This window comes from Eubalaena glacialis, chromosome 7 (genome assembly GCF_028564815.1).
Source record: "Eubalaena glacialis isolate mEubGla1 chromosome 7, mEubGla1.1.hap2.+ XY, whole genome shotgun sequence".
Lineage (NCBI taxonomy): Eukaryota > Metazoa > Chordata > Mammalia > Artiodactyla > Balaenidae > Eubalaena > Eubalaena glacialis.
In genome coordinates, this window is record NC_083722.1 from 21844587 (window position 1) to 21860792 (window position 16206).

General features: G+C 41.7%; 4 non-coding genes across 4 annotated transcripts; 3 read left to right on the forward strand and 1 right to left on the reverse strand.

The window, feature by feature from the left end:
- The first annotated feature begins 1684 nt into the window (after positions 1–1684).
- Positions 1685–1792, forward strand: TRNAL-CAA (transfer RNA leucine (anticodon CAA)). The gene is made up of 2 exons: positions 1685–1722; positions 1747–1792. It is a non-coding gene; the product is annotated as a tRNA-Leu (tRNA).
- Positions 1793–4210: 2418 nt separating this feature from the next.
- TRNAL-CAA (transfer RNA leucine (anticodon CAA)) lies at positions 4211–4317 on the reverse strand. The gene is made up of 2 exons: positions 4280–4317; positions 4211–4256 (listed from the first exon to the last, which is right to left on the reverse strand). It is a non-coding gene; the product is annotated as a tRNA-Leu (tRNA).
- A 4909-nt stretch (positions 4318–9226) lies between these two features.
- Positions 9227–9299, forward strand: TRNAT-CGU (transfer RNA threonine (anticodon CGU)). Its single transcript has one exon. It is a non-coding gene; the product is annotated as a tRNA-Thr (tRNA).
- Positions 9300–14702: 5403 nt separating this feature from the next.
- TRNAI-UAU (transfer RNA isoleucine (anticodon UAU)) lies at positions 14703–14796 on the forward strand. The gene is made up of 2 exons: positions 14703–14740; positions 14761–14796. It is a non-coding gene; the product is annotated as a tRNA-Ile (tRNA).
- Positions 14797–16206: the final 1410 nt, after the last annotated feature.

A 16206-nucleotide genomic window follows, 5' to 3' on the forward strand; every position in this document is an offset into this window, starting at 1 on the left:
TTTGCATCTGTTAGCACATTTATTTCAGCCTTTCAGATTGTGTGTTGTCTGTTCTTCATATTCTCCTTTGAAGCAGTTTTAACAGCTTACTCATTGATTAGTGAGATATATGAAATCTTTGACACTGTGTTCATATTGTATTTGTTTGAAAGTCAAGTTTTCAGCTTTTCATTGAATGATAACACCAATGTGTTTGGGGAGTTCAAAAGAGGGAGAGAGAACTCCTGCCTGGGATGTTGAGGGCTGAATGACAGAGCACATGACCAAGGGGAAGGGGGAGCTGTTACGTTTGAAAGATTATTAATTGGCAGAAAAGGAGAACCCAGAGCACATTTTCTAAGTGTTTGGAAGGTAGGACACCATAGTTCAGAAAGGGCAATGGAGCAGGGAATTTGGGTTGTCGCAAAACTGTATAAATGCCAGAGGTTGTAAATAGAACCTCGAAGGTGAATGGTCTCTTCAGTGACTGCTCCTTGTCACATGGCTTGCTAGGGAAAGTACCTACATAAATTCTTTTTAATCTCTCAAGAATCTTGAGGTAGGGATTTCCCTCTAAATTTACAGATGAAGGAAGTGTTCACAGATGGTCACAATAATATAAAATATCACACATCACAGTTTTGTAAGTGATGAAGCTTGAATTCAAACATACGCATCTGATTCAGGATCCTCATGTTTTCTACTCTTCCTGCATTGCCTTTAAAACTGTATTTCAGGTTTTCTGCATGAAGACCAAAAACGAAGCAAAAGAAAACAACTCACCCCTGATCATTGTGCACACAAAATTGGATCTTTCAATAGCTGTTTTGCCAGTTCGTACATATGTGTTTGGGTTGTTTTCTGTAGGAAATGAAAAGTTTCTGAAGGCTATTAATTTGGGAGACTAACTAAAGACTACTATGCGACAGAATGGAAAGAAAACATTGGATGAACCTCTCTCTTTAACCAAAGCAGGAGGGATTTTAACAACAACAAAAACATTTTTTAAAACCCAGTAGAGATTTTAAACCAAGACCAAGACCTAATTTTAGTCCTCCATGCTCTATACTTCTCTTATTATGTGTCCTATAATAAACCACATCCTGCCTCTTCACTTCACATCCCTTCTTTCACGCAGGTGGAAAGAATGGAAGAGGGAAGATAAGTTAGAGGGAGAGAAAAATGGCAACGGAAGGAAAGGGAGGAGAGAAGAGGAGAGAGGAGAAGGGAGTGGACCCTTGCAGGAACCGTTAAGATGCTAGAAATACTACTGTACAGGGAATCTTTAAGTACCACTCACAGGCCCAGTCTCCACTAATAAAAACTTGTTAAGATAAAATACTGTGAGATACTGTGAGCATCGGGGAAAGCTCCTGAAAGACGGTAGTTGCAACATGGGCCGATAAAATCTATATCCCAAGTCCCCTACTCCTTAAGGTCGGTCTTGTAAACGTGGTCAGCAGGGGTGGAGTGGGAGAGAGACTCAAAGTAGGTGATGTGGGCTCCCGGTCTTCAGAGCAGCATCAGTTCTGTCGCCCAGCGCACGTCTTCACCGTAAAACTCCTCCTTTCCTGTCTTTCGGTTTTGCAGATAGTGCTTGGTTTGCTCCTGTAATTTCTAAAAATGACTGGTTCCTCTCCTTCCTGGATGGAACAGTCTTCAATCATGGACAGAATTGTTACCGCTGAGGGTTTATTACTGTCGTGTCAGGATGGCCGAGTGGTCTAAGGCGCCAGACTCAAGCTTGTGTCTTCCCTCTCTTGGGGCTTCTGGTCTCCGCGTGGAGGCGTGGGTTCGAATCCCACTTCTGACAGGACTCAGTTTTGTTTTCGCCAGGCACACTCACCTTTCAGCCTTTTAAAAATCTCACTCTTGCCCTTCCACCTTGGTTCCCCCGGCACTTGAGCGTCATCCTCGCTTATTCCGTAGTTCGGCCCTTTCTGCCTCTAAAGACACTCCTCCACCAGCGTCTCTCGAACCTCCAGTCAAGCCTTTGACAAATGAAAATTCCCAATTAGAGAACCTGGAGTATTCCCACAGCCAATTGGGCACATTTAAAAAATCTTAGCGCCACCGATGATGACCCTCTCTTCCCGAGAGAAGCCGGCAGTGGATTTCCAGCAGAAGGTCGTGCCTTGCTTTGTCAGGCTGTTGATCTTAACGAAACCCAGGAGCTTGACTCAAAAACAAACAAAACAAAACAAAAATACAAAGTAACCAGGAAGATCCCCCTTTCCCGGAGAGACCCACTTGCTGTGGGCAGGAAGAAAACGTTATACTGTCTGCCTCGCTGTTGGCAAATCAAAGGCCAGTGTCTTGCATGACCACACCAGCCAGAAGGACCCAGACTTTCTTTAGTGGTAGCTCAGCTTAAGGGTCTCCCACACAAAGTCTTAGACTTTTCCAGTGGGGAAATTACTGGCAAATTCACAGCTTTTCCCCATAGAGAGGAATTGAAAGAAACAAAATGGAAACAATCATACAATTCTTAAAATCAATTTGCAGCCTTTGTATTTTTGTATTAATGAGAAAGATATAGGAAGGAGTAAGTATATACAGTTTCTGGTTTTGCCTTTTGCATTTAAAAACAACATCACAATACCTTATTTTACCATCTTCCAAGTTAAATAAGAAATGACATGTTGGGGAAAGTGGCAAGTACTCAGAACATTGTCTCCTAAGTTTTTTTTTTTTTTTTTAATCAAGCTCTGTAACAATTTCCTGGCTAGAAGGATCCTCAGAGCTCAGTACTCAGCGTCTTGAGCAGGTGTTGGGTACCTTATAAAGAGAAGTAAACACTGTAAAATTATTTTTATTTTATCAATACTTTTTAAGTTTCTCTGTCTAGTCCAAAATATAGTAGGAATGCTTTGAAATAGAAAATAAAGCCAGTAACAGGAAAATAAACAGTCACAACTTGAAACAATGGCTGAAAACGATGAAAATGGAGAATGGAGAAAAATAACTTGGAATTTCATGATTGCAGGGGAAATGCAGAGCAGAAAAGTCTGGTGGGTGCTTAGGAATCTGTAGAGTGTAAAAAAGTGGAATTTAATGATGGAAGGGAAAGAGAGGCTTTGGGTTCAAAAGGTAAGTTAATCACACTTGGTTGTCCAGGGCTCATTTGTGTTATTGGTCCATGAAAGGTCATTTTCAGTTCTACTTTGTTTCATGGCCTGTATCCATCCCTTTCCTCTCCCCCCAACATATAGATCCTCTCTAAAGTTTTTTAATGTTCTTTAGAAAAGAAACTACCCTCAAAAAAATGCTATTGCTTTGTGTGATTTTAATTTTCATTGGCACTGTTCATCCTGATATTTTTTCTTTTACTCAACGCAGTTTGAAAAATCTATTGTCTTGCTACATTTACATCTGCTTCTATGTGCAGCTGCTACATAGTATGAAATTCATGGGTGGCCACTGCTGTACACCTGATGGACATCTAGGCTGCCTCTAACAATCTGGTACTGCAAAATGCTACACTAGGTAAGGCCAAGCATGGAGCTGAGCTGGAATTTCACTGAGATACATTTCTAGGAGAAAAATTGCTGTGTAGTGATTTAAAAGCTATACAGGAAGAAAAATTTAATGTCAAAGCTGCAGAAGTCTAAGATCTTGATTTTAAGACCAAGATCTTACTTAGCCTATGTAGAACTTCATAGAAGGCATTTTTTACTTTATAAAATGAAAGACAAAACATCTATATCACATCATTCTGAAAAGAAATCTCAAAATGAGCTATCAATTTACTTAATTTTAATAGTATGAGCATTTTTTGGCTATTGATAACCAAAAAATGTTTTCAGCAGTGTCGTAATCTTGAGGGACTTTCCCTCTTAGATTTTAGAGGTGATATAAGAAGGTGACAAAGGAAACTTGTTAGAACTTTATAACAGATTCCTTTCTGTGTGCAGAAAAGCAGTGAAGGTTTCAGTAATTCTTCCCACAGTAAAAACCCAAGATCCAAGTGTGGATGACTGGTCAGTTGATCCACTAAGGAAAAGACCACAGGTTGTTATGGTATTTTTTTCCTGGGAAGAGGGATCTCACAGAAGGCAGCGCTGGAGGTTGCCTCCATATAGCTCTGAAAGTATCCTAAGATTCTCAAACTGGGGAATTCTCATTTTCGAGTGTCCTTCAGGGCGGGAAATATTTGCGGTGTTGAGTTATTACGAGCTATCCAAGGTGAAACTTTTGACATGAACGTGGCAAGTGAAACAAAATAAGGATGTGTCAGAAGTGGGATTTGAACCCACGCCTCCATTCGGAGACCAGAAGCCCCAACGATGAGAAGCAGAAGCTTGAGTCTGGCGCCTTAGACCACTCGGCCATCCTGACACGTTGATTTGTCCGAAAGTGTAATACTGTAGACTCTGAGGGGTTAGCGCCTAGCTGTGTCCCAGAAGAAAGCTTCTGAAATTTGTCGGACTAGGAGTTCTGAGTTCAGAGACTGAGAAACAGAGAGGTAGGAGGTACGAGCGTTAGTGCGGACCTGAATAATTCTTTCTGCCTTGGAGACGGGGTGGCAGGGTATTGAGCGACACTCCCTCCTCGCCCCTCCCCCTTCCCCAGTACTTCCAGCCCAGTCCCCTGCCTTCCGCTCCGCCGCCCGCCAGACCAGGGTCCCGGGCCTCACACAAATCTCCTCCTACGGCCCCGACCCCCACATGTGATCTGGACCCCAGGTCACTGTGTCCTTTGTGATTCAAACCTTTATCCAGCAGGTCCAGTTCGATGCTGCCCCAGGATCGGTGGAAACTTTAAGTGAATAAATGGTCAACCCCACTGCTCTGGACAAGAGAGGGTCAGTCCCCTTGTTCTCAACCCATCCAAACTGTGATTTTATCTCCTGAAGCCATACTTACATCATTCATTCCACCCATCACCGTCTTCTGACCTGCAGGGTCGCTTGTGCTCTACAGTAATAATCCTGCCTTTCTTCTCTCTAGAGCTCTCAGATGCTTTCAAGTAAATATTACCCATCTTGGGTGACCGCAGCTATTCTGAAACATAATGTTTACCTTTTATGACTGAAAAAAATATGTTTAAGTGACTGAAAATGAAATAGCCAAAGGGGGGGGGGAACAAAAAGGAAAAAAAAGAGAAGAAATATCTTTGTTGCAATGATTATTCTAGGATTAAAGGAGAGAAGAAATTTAAAATTCCGATAACTAGGAGTATCACCAAGTTTCTATAATTAGGCTGTAAAGTCTAAATCTATAGGACACTTAAATTTGAGAGCTATCACTTTTTAATTTGTAATTACCTCATCTATTACCCTAAAACTAAATGGGAAGCATCTCTTTTTAAAAAATAAGTTTATTGTTTGTAGATTTTACTCTTTTTATTGTGACTATTTTTTCACTATACTAACAGTACAATTACAAAGTATGCAAAATTGATAGTTTATATTTTAATATATACATATGTTGAATTTTTGCACTAATGCTTCCTATACCTTGAAGCATAGGTATATTCCTATACACCCTTGAAGTCTATTTATATATTTTTTTGTAGAAATGAAAACCTCTGAATACAGGTTTAAAATATTTGGGATACTTGAAAATGGATATTATCAAAATATAATGTAAACAAGAAATTGTAACTGAAATATGCCATAATTCAATTTTCTTTATAGACTGATTTTTGCAGGGCCCAGCACAGTCAATATTCCATGAACTGCTGGGTAGTATGTTTCCTAGGCACCTGTTTAATATTAATTTATTTTAATGTCTCAAAATTTTCGTTACAAGTCCAGGGGACATTGGATAAGTGAAATCTGAGGAGATAGAGGCTTCTAAGTGGTTAGAGTTCCGTCATAAAAAACGTGTAGTAGATTGTATTTTCCAAAGATGGCCATACAGCTGTATCTCATGCCATGTGTTTTTCTTTGAATACAATTTTGACACATTTCCTTCCAAAGGTTGGGGGCTCTCTGTTCCCTCCCCTTGAATCTGGATAGGCCTGTGACTACGATGGAAGAGATACTCTACGACTTCCAAAACTAGGTCATAAAAGGTGATAGAAGCTTCCAATAGTTTTCTCTCAGGACATCTGTCCCCAGAACACAGCCACCACACTGTGAGGAAGCCCCAACTAAGCTGCAGGGAGGGACCACATGGAAAATAACTGAGGCCTCAGCTCACAGCCAGCAGCAGCTGCCATACATTTGAGTAACCCATCCTTCAGATGATTTCCTGCCCCCGGTCTTAGAGTCTTCCACTTGAGTTTCCAGAAATCACGGAGCAGAGGCAAGCCGTCCTCATTGTGCTCTGCCCAAACTCTGTGAAAATCAACAAATCTGTGAGAACGAATAAATGACAGGTGATAAATTAAGCCGTTTAAGTTTTAGTATGATTTGTTATGTGGCAATAGTTAGGTATGGATCAGTCTTGGTCCAATGAGGAGAGAGGAACAAATAACTTGGCAGGAAAAGTTGTTTATTTATTTATTTTTCCAGTTTTATTGAGATATATTTGACATATAACATTGTGTAAGTTTAAGGTGTACAACATAATGATTTGACATATGTATATATTGCAAAATGATAGCATAATAAGTTTAGTTAACAACTATCAGCTCACATAGTTACAACGTTTTTTCCTTGTGATGAGAACTTTTAAGGTCTACCCTCTTAACAACTTTCAAATATACAATCCAGCGTTGTTAACTACAGTTGTCATGTTGTACATTACATCTCCAGAAAGTATTTCTCTTATAATGAACAGGGAAAGTTTACTACAGAGAATTATTACCTAAACAAGGGGTTGGAGAAACAAGGAATTGGCTAGTAAAAAAGTAAAGACAACACTGACGAATAAAGGAATAGCAAATATAAGGAGCAGTCACTACCCTTAGGGCTGAAAACACCTTAGGAAGTGCCCCTCACCTACAGCTGAGCTAAAGCACAGAAGGAAGAGCCCTCTATCCTTCACCCCACCCCTAGCTAAGATCCAGACCTCGATGGGGAAGGCATGGGCATGGCTCACTGAAGAGCAGAGAAATTGCTCTCGGGTTGTGCCAGCAGAACTTGCTTGAAATGTGCCCTCTGGAACTTGCTGGAGATCCGTCTTCCAGCGTTTCTTGGAAAGCTCTTCTTGGAGAGGTCTCTCACTGAGAGCACTCCACTACAGAACACTCAAGGGGGATGCTGGCCAGGGGAAGTTGGTGGCTGCTGGATCCTGAAGCAGGGGAAAGCCATGCCTAGTGTAGGAGCAAGGCCCTGGGGAAGCAGCAGGCCAAGTAGTGCGTGGGAACCAGGATGCAAAACCCCCTTCCTCCTGCAATGATTCTCCACCATCCTCTACCTGCAGAGCTTCAGTGCCGATTGTCAAAAGAAAACTATTTAAAGGATTCATATCCATTTCCACAAGGCAGGCAAAAAGGGTGATTTGGGACTGAGAGACAATAAATTCATGATGAGTACTGGGTAATGGACATTTTGTTACCTGAAAATGGGAACAAACCCTAAAGCATGTGACTCTGGGCCCGGGCAGCAGACAGAAACCGGAAAGACCTTGAGGAGAAGGTTACTGAAAAGTCCTGAGGACAGTTTCTTCCTGTTGCCCGTCTCGCCGTATTTCATTGAGGTTATACATTTCTTTAGGTGCAAGAAAACCAGAGGTGAACACTATACCTAAATACAGGATGAAATCTGAGAAAACTGCAAATCACAGGTTTGTTGGGACTTTATGTTCTCTCTTGAGCCTGCATCCCCTTCTTCTCTGATACTCAGGAGATGAGGAGGAGCTTCCGGAGACAGGCCCTTCTGCACGGGCAAGTTTAGGATTTTGGAGAATCTGAACAAACTGGCTCCCCCAGAAAGCAGGAGGCAGACCTTGAGTCCAGAGAAGTTTAGGAAGCCGCTGATGAGTAGTAGTGATAAAATTGAGCTCACATTTCTTTCACTCCCCTCACTCTCAACTTCTTTAATACGCCCATTTCTTTTTTTGTTGCGTTTCCCTATTATTTGCATTTATGACACTCCAGGTCACAAGGGCACTGTTTTGCCTGTATGTGACTTTGGTGAGTGGGAGGTGGAGTGTGCTGGTTTTTACCCTGGGAGACCTCTTAGAGAGCTGGCTGGCTGGCTTTCCAGAGATTCTGCAGCCTCTCCTCTGGATTATGGGAGAACTGTATTCCAGGCTGGGACAGATGCACAGAGACTGGATTTCCCTCTTCTCCACCAATAAATCTTATTTTGCTGAGTTGTTTTAATGTTACTTGTATTTGTCAGTAGTCGAGGTGTTTTGGTTTTGCTTTTTGTTTGTAATTAAGAGCCATTGTTTCTTTATTAGCCAGCTATCAAATCCTGAAAGCAGACAGGAAAACAGTCCTTGCTTTGTTTCAGGTGCACAGGGCCTCTGACTTGAGACAGGAGACCTAGGATTTGTGGCTGAGTTTTCTTCTTTACCAGCTCTCCGTACATTATGGTTGTTGCTTGTGCGAGCTGAGTCGCTATACAGATTTTTTTTTTTGGTGACCCTCACAGCCCCTTTACCCGGGTGGAAATTAACAATTTTCTGGTATCTTTGCCACAGCTCCTTTGGACAGAACTTTTCTATTTGGATTTCAGCGACGCGCGGTGGAGGAGAAACATGGCCCTTTCTTTACGCCCCGGATTGAGGCTCCAAAACGTATTCCAACCTCAAGGACTAGGCTACAAAAGGCAGAGCCTCTCCTCGGCTTCTGTTCCCGGGAGGTCGCTCCATTTCCTTCTTCCTGCTGGCCTCATCATTACCCTCACCCCTCAGTCTCTCTTCTGATAGCTGATATCGGGGAATTTGAGACAGATCTTGCCTGCTTTCCCCCAAGGCTCTAAGAACTGAAGTTCTGGAATATCTGGGCTTCAATCGGTGCGAAAGGTACCGCAGAGCAGCGGGCGTGGCTGTAACTAAAATCAAGTGGCCCAGTAGTTCTCACCCCAACCTCCGCATCTTGGCAAATGGGCAAGCTGTTTATTCCCCACTCTCGTCAACGTGCAACCTCTGACCCTTGGCTGCTCTGGATTCAAACAAAACTCTCAGAGGTGATTGAAGGGTCTTGTACTTCCTTTGACAAAAGCGAATCGAACGGGATGTTAAAACTATCAGAGAGTGAAGGAATTTGTTTGACCACAGCCCAGAAAATCGAAAAGGGGATGAGGGCAGAGCGTCAAGTTTTCTAGAAACCAATCAAAACAACAAAAACCTAAAGAGTTCAGCCTATAATCTGCTTTAGGACAAGGAGTGTAAAAGGTAGCAGCGGAGGCTCCGTAGCTCAGGGGTTAGAGCACTGGTCTCGTAAACCAGGGGTCGTGAGTTCGAATCTCACTGGGGCCTTGAAAGCGTTCCTTTTCCATCTGGCGCAGACTTTAATTAAGAGATGTATTTCTAAGGGGTGAGTTTCGGTTATCCTTGACACCAAAACCTAGAACTAAAAATGGACCTTTTCAGGTACAAAAGGAATTACATAACAGAAATAAAGCTGCTGTGCCATCTGAATTCTTGATGATACCTGAAATTCAGGTATGAAAACCTCACTCGAAGTGCCACCAATACAATTAATACCAATATAAGCCAGCTGATAAACTATCAGTAATTTTTATTGGGATTCAATAAATTGCAACGTAGAGTCCTGACTAACTTGGGTGCTATAGGCCTAAAGAGATATTGTAATTATCGATTTTATCATACTTACCTAATGGACTTTAAGCTCCCCTGAAGGCAGGAGTCATATCTTGTTTGACATTGTATCTCAGAGCCTTGCAGAGTGTGGAATCTAGTGGGTGCTCAGTAACTGTTTGTTGAATTAAGCCGAGCTGAAGAAATGTAACCAGAGTGTGGTGAGTTTGCAAACACCTTAGGAGGCATAAAAGTTACCTGAAAGCCAAGGAACCAAGGTCAGTTCATAGAGAAGAAAAAAGAAAGTAACACAGTGCTGATGAAGATTCTACCTAAGTAGGAAGCAACTAATGTTCCCGGTCTCAATTTATTATCTCATTATTGGAATTAGCTGTCTGCAAAAGCAAACCCCCTGATCACTTCTGAATGGCTAACATAAATTGCTAAAATCAAGGATCTAGATCAAAGATTAAAATGATGGAATTTCGATATACCACATTTGTATTAAATAATTAATAATATAATAATACCCAAAAGTCACAGATACATTCCTCAAAAAGTACTTTGGATTCTTGAAACAATCCAACACACTTTACATCGTACCATGTTTGAAAATTTTATTGTAAATTGCTAAAGATGCAGGACAGGCACAGATGATTCGTTTTTGTTAAAATCAACCAGAGTAGCTGTCTATTTCTTGCAACTGAGGACTCTGGTTGTTCCTCAGTCTTCAGAGTTTTTTATGCTTTTCATAGCTTCATGAATACCACTCTCTCTGCTCGAAATATGCCTCCATCCCTTCTTCTAGCTAAGTCCTACTCATCTTTCAGAATTCAGCTCATGTATCACTTTACCTTCAATCTAGGTGAGATGTGTCTTTTCATAGCACCATTTGTACACCTTTATTATAGCATATATTGAATAATATCTAGTAAATAATTGAGGTATTTTTTCTCTTTTTCTTCTAAAGTGACACTTATTGATAGTAGAAACCAAGCCTTGTTTAGAGCTGTATCACCACAGCAAGTTGGCATTCAAATATGTGTGAATACATTTTTTAAAAATGAATGAGTGAATGCTACATTTCCAAACCTGCATGTACTCTGTAGACAGATGACATTATCAGGAAATTATTTAGCCTGGTGTTAAAAGGAAATAATATGGAAAATTAAAACCATCTTTGTAACAAGGCATACCAGAAGGCAAAAACCAAAAACCAAAAACCAAAAAAAGACACTTGAAAAGACAGAGCAAGCATCATAGCAGGGATGTTGGAATGATCAGACCAGGAATGCAAAAAACTATGATTAATATTCTAAGGGGGCTAATGCATAAAGTAAACAGCATGCAAGAACAGAAGGACAATGTAAGCAAAGAGATGGAAATTGAAAGAAAGAAAGAAAGAAAAAGAGAGAGAGAAAGGGAGGGAGGGAGGGAGGAAGGAAGGAAGGAAGGAAGGAGGAAGAGAAATACTAGAGACCAAAAAACACTGTAATGGAAATATAGAATGCCTTTGATGGCTTTTAAGTAGACTGCACACAGCTGAGGAAAGAATCTCTGAGCTAGAGGATATATCAATAGAAACCTCAAAAACTGAAAGAGCAAAGAGAATAAAGGCTGAATAAAACAGAACAGAGTATTCAAGGACTGTAGGACAACTACAAAATGTGTAACATATAAGCAATGGCAATACCAGAAAGAGAAGAGAAAAAGAAACAGAAGAAATGTTTGAAACAATAATGACTGAGGCTTTCCCTAAAATTAATGTCGGACACCAAACCACACGCTGAGGAAGCTCAGAGAACACCAAGAAGAATACATAACAAGGAGACTACAAGTAGGTATATCATTTTTAAACTACAGAAAATCAAAGATAAAGAAAAAGTCCTGAAAGAAGCCAGAGGATAAAACACCTTACCCATAGAGGAACAGAGATAAGAATTACATCCAACTTCTCCTCAGAAACCATGCAAGCAAGAAGAGAGTGAAGTGAAATATATAAAGTGTTGAGAGAAAAAAACCCACCAACCCAGAATTCTGTACCCTGCAAAATTATCCTTCAGAAGCAAGCAAGAAAGAAAGACTTTCTGGGTTTCCCTGATGACGCAGCAGTTAAGGATCCGCCTGCCCATGCAGGCGACACAGGTTTGAGCCCTGGTCCGGGAAGATCCCACATACCGCGGAGCAACTAAGCCCGTGAGCCACAACTACTGAGTCTGCGCTCTAGAGCCTGCGAGCCACAACTACTGAGCCCACGTGCCACAACTACTGAAGCCCGCGTGCCTAGAGCCTGTGCTCCACAGCAAGAGAAGCCACCACAATGAGAAGCCCGCGCACCACAGCGAAGAGCAGCCCGCGCTCGCCACAACTAGAGAAAGCTCACGTGAAAAAACAAAGACCTAATATGGCCAATAAATTAAAAAAAAAAAAAAAAGAAAGAAAGACTTTCTAAGACCAACAAAAATTTAGGGGATTTGTTGCTAGTAGACTTGCCTTGCAAAAAAATGCTAAAAGAACTTCTTAAGAGAGAAGGAAAAAATATCGGTCAGAAACTCAGGTCTACATAGACAAAGAAAGAGCACTGAAGAAGGAATATGTGAAGGTAAAATAAAACCCTGTATTTTTCTTATTCTTAATTGATCTGCCATATAACAGTTTGTTCAGAATAGTAGTGTAAACAAAGTATTTGCTCATGTATGCTTATTTGTATATCATATGTGTATGTATATATTTGCTTATGTATGTTTACATATATGTGACATGAATGACAGCAATGATACAAGGTACAGGAGAGATGAATTGGGATTATTTTGTTATTATAAGGTACTCACACTATTCATGACGTGGTATAGTGTTATTTGAAAGTAGACTTGGATTAGCTGCAAATGTATATTGCAAACTCTAGGGCAACCACTAAAAAAAGTAAAAGAAGTATAACTGATATGCTAAGACAGGAGAGAAAATAGAATCATATAAATGCTCAATTAAAACCTCAAAAGGCAGAAAAAGTGTAAGATGACAAAAGTAGGAAAAAAGAACAAGGGCAACAAATAGAAAACAATAATGAATTAGTAAATATTAATCTAACTATATCAATAATCACTCTGAATATGAATGGTCTAAATACCCCAATTAAAAGATGGAGCTATTATCAAAAAGACAAGAAATTACAAATGTTGGTGAAGATGTGAAAAAAAGGGAACTCTTCTGCACTCTTGGTGGAAATGTAAATTGGTGTAGTCACTATGGAAAACAACATGGAGGCTTCTTAAAAAATTAAAAATAGAACTACTATATGATCCAGCAATTTCACTTCTGGTATTTATCTGGAGCTTGAAGGAAACGTCCACTTTGATGAACTAGACCAAGTTGACCCAGAGAAAGGGATCCAGAGAAATAAATACTCCAACCTCTCTGTCTTCTCTCATTCTGGTTTCCTGTTAGTGCTCCCACAAATGAAACTCGAAGCTGAAGTCACAAGGCAGGGGAGCCCATGTTGTAGTCCATACAGGCTGGCCTTCCATGGAAGAGTAGGCAGAGATCAGAAGGTGTGTGTGTGTGTTTTAACATTAACAATTAAAAGCACTTAGCTTTCTATCAACATTTTTCTCCATGAACATGATTTCATGCTTATAATGCCTATGTTGTGTTAATGAAAGTCAGTTTAATATCCAGTGACATACTGTGAGTCTTGTAAGTTTTCATCTCTTAAGAACAGTAATTCCCTAGATACTGGTTCTTCTTACCTAGATCCAGACTTGGAACACAGCACCATGAGTGCTCTTATGAGGTTTATATAAATCACTTAGAACAGTGTCTGGCCCATGATAAGCTCGATCCAACTAGTGGCTGCTATTATTATTTAGATGGAATGACCTCTAGAGGTTCAGGCAGATCTCGGTCTCTCTCTAGGACTGTGTGGTGGGAATGTAGGAGGAGATCGTGTGGTGAGATGGTCATTACTAAAGAGTCTATATCGTTTCTCACTGCTCCTCACTTTAAGGTGTATGTAAAGATCCCAATTCAGTAATGCAATAGACACCGAGATGTGGAAACACTTCTGCCCTCACATCCTTTCATGCGTCTGTATGGAGAAATTTGCTCACTGGTCTATTACTCTCTGTCCTGTTTGTTAAGTATTCTGTGGTCAGGAACAGACTATTCCCTTCTTTACACAATTCTCCTTTTCTCTGACAGGAGTTATTCCATAAAAGCCAAAAGGCTTCATATCTCGTGTGTATGTGACAGCTGCGATTTCCCCACGCCAAAAACAAGCAAGCAAACAAACACACAAATAAACAAAACTAGCCTTTATAATTAGATGCCCCAGGCAGGAAACGAGGATACTGGGTGGGCATTAGATCGCAGAGGCAAACTATCTGCAATGAACCTCTAAAGAAGGTCAAAACAGGTGGAGGAGCAGGGTGGGAGTAGGGGTGGTGGACACCGCCTTGATTTCTGTAACACGCGCCACAAAGGAGCGGTTACCACTCTGGCTTTTCCCGCAAGAGATGCCGGACCAGCTGGCTGTATGACTTCGAATGCGGTTTTCAGGCAGGCTCGGGGAGGATTTGGGGGAACCGGGAGGCGCAGCCTGGAGGTGCTGGACAGCGAGGCGGGTAGTCCCTCCAGGAGCGCGGCGGGTGCTGGGAGACTCGCGGAGCGAGGGCTGGGCTGTGTCGGCTTCTCGGCGTCCTCCATCTGGTAGGAAGCATCACGGACCAGCCAAGCGGTGCGCGGTGATGCTCTGCCTCGGCCAAATAGCCCTTGTCTTCCATGGATATCGTTCCCTTCTTGGGGTCAAGGCGAGGAAGAGCCAGAGTCCGCTCGCCCTTTCTTCTCAGCCTTCTCTCGGGGCTTCTAAAAGGAGCACCCCTGGATCCCGGGGAAATGCTGATTTCCGCTGGCGTAGAGGAAGGATCACATACACGCTTCCGCGAAAGAGGAAAGCGTCTCGAACAAAGCGTGTTTTATTCACCAGGGTAGCCGCGGTGGAGGAGGGTAGGGGTGAAGAGGGTCCCTAGCAGTGCCGCGCGCTCCAGCTCCAGCTTGTCGCGGGAACCGAGCGCTCCCGTCGCTCATGACTCTGTAGAGCGCGCACCGAGAACGTAAAGAAAGCATGCCCCAGTGGCGCAATCGGTTAGCGCGCGGTACTTATACAGCGGTATATGTGCGGGTGATGCCGAGGTTGTGAGTTCGAGCCTCACCTGGAGCATGTTTTCTGCCCTTTACGATTTCAGTCTCTTTTCATTCTACTGCTTTCTGTCCCTCTTCTTTAAAGAAAAAGCTAAAAAGAGGTTATTACATTTTCCATGGTGAGAATGCCGATATTCCATGATTAAGGAGGATATTTGGTCGTTTTCAAACATAGGAAGAAATCACAAGCCAAAAGGAGGCAAATTGAACATGTTCAAGCAAATTCGATTCTCCTCAATCAGGAGAATTTAAAGTCAGGTTGTACAGCCTCAAATGAGTCTCCCTCACCCTTTCCTCGCTCCTTGTAAAAAACCATTTCTCAGATCCTTGGGGACTGAGCAAGGAGGAGGAAAACCTGGGTCTTGTGCTCTGCAATTTCGTGCAGCTGTCACCGGGGCTCACGGATTTGCGGAAGCTGCTGTCAGGCATCTTAGCTTTGAGTTCCACAAGATTTGCAGTGAGGTTGCTGAACTCCATCTTTGAAATATAAATGTGCTTTGAGTCGAGCTCCACCGCCTACTTTACATAAACCAGACTGGGGAACAGAAAATAATTCCCCCCAGCAATGAAACATAGGTGGCTATGTATGTATCTCTTCCTAATTTCATCAGAAAATAAACGGCCTTGTTTGGAAAAATGACATTCATTCTGACGCTGTGTCTGAAATAAATGAATGTTGCTCTGCTTTTAACCAGTTTCTCCTGGATTTCATTGTCTCACAGGGCCCTCCTTCTCTTCTGTCTCTTACATATGGCTATATCCCACAGTTCCATCTCAGCTTTTTTCTCATCTAATGATATACACATTCTTTGTATTATATTCATTCCCTTGATTACAACATCTCTCTAAATACTGATGATTGTAAGATTTCTTTCCCATCCAGTCCTCGCATTTGAATCCAGACCTATGCATCCTACCGCCTACAGGACATTTTTGTCCAGAAATTCACGCAGGTCTGTAACATCAACACGTGGGAAAATCATCAACTTCAAATCCACTCCCTCTCCTGTGCACTGTATCTCAAAGGCAGTCATTCAATAAATACCTGATGCCTGCTTTTTGCCAGATCCACTCTAGGTGCTGAGATTACTGCAGTAAAATTTAAAAAATCAAGCCTCTGCTTTCTGGAATCTAAGTTCTAGTAGGGAGAAATAAACAATGAACAATTAAATATAAATATATATTTAGACAAAGTGATGATACGTTTTATAGAGAAAAACAAAAATAGTATAAGAGGGATCAGGGATATCAGGGATTATGCTGGGAGTGCTATATGAGGTAAGGTTGTTAGAGAAGGCCTCTCTAAACAAGTGACATTTGAGCAGAAACCTGAAGGAAATAAGGGAGAAAGTCTTGGATATATATGTTGAAAGAGGTGGAGGCAGAGGTAAGAACAAATGCAAAAGCCTAGACGTGGGAATGGCCCCAT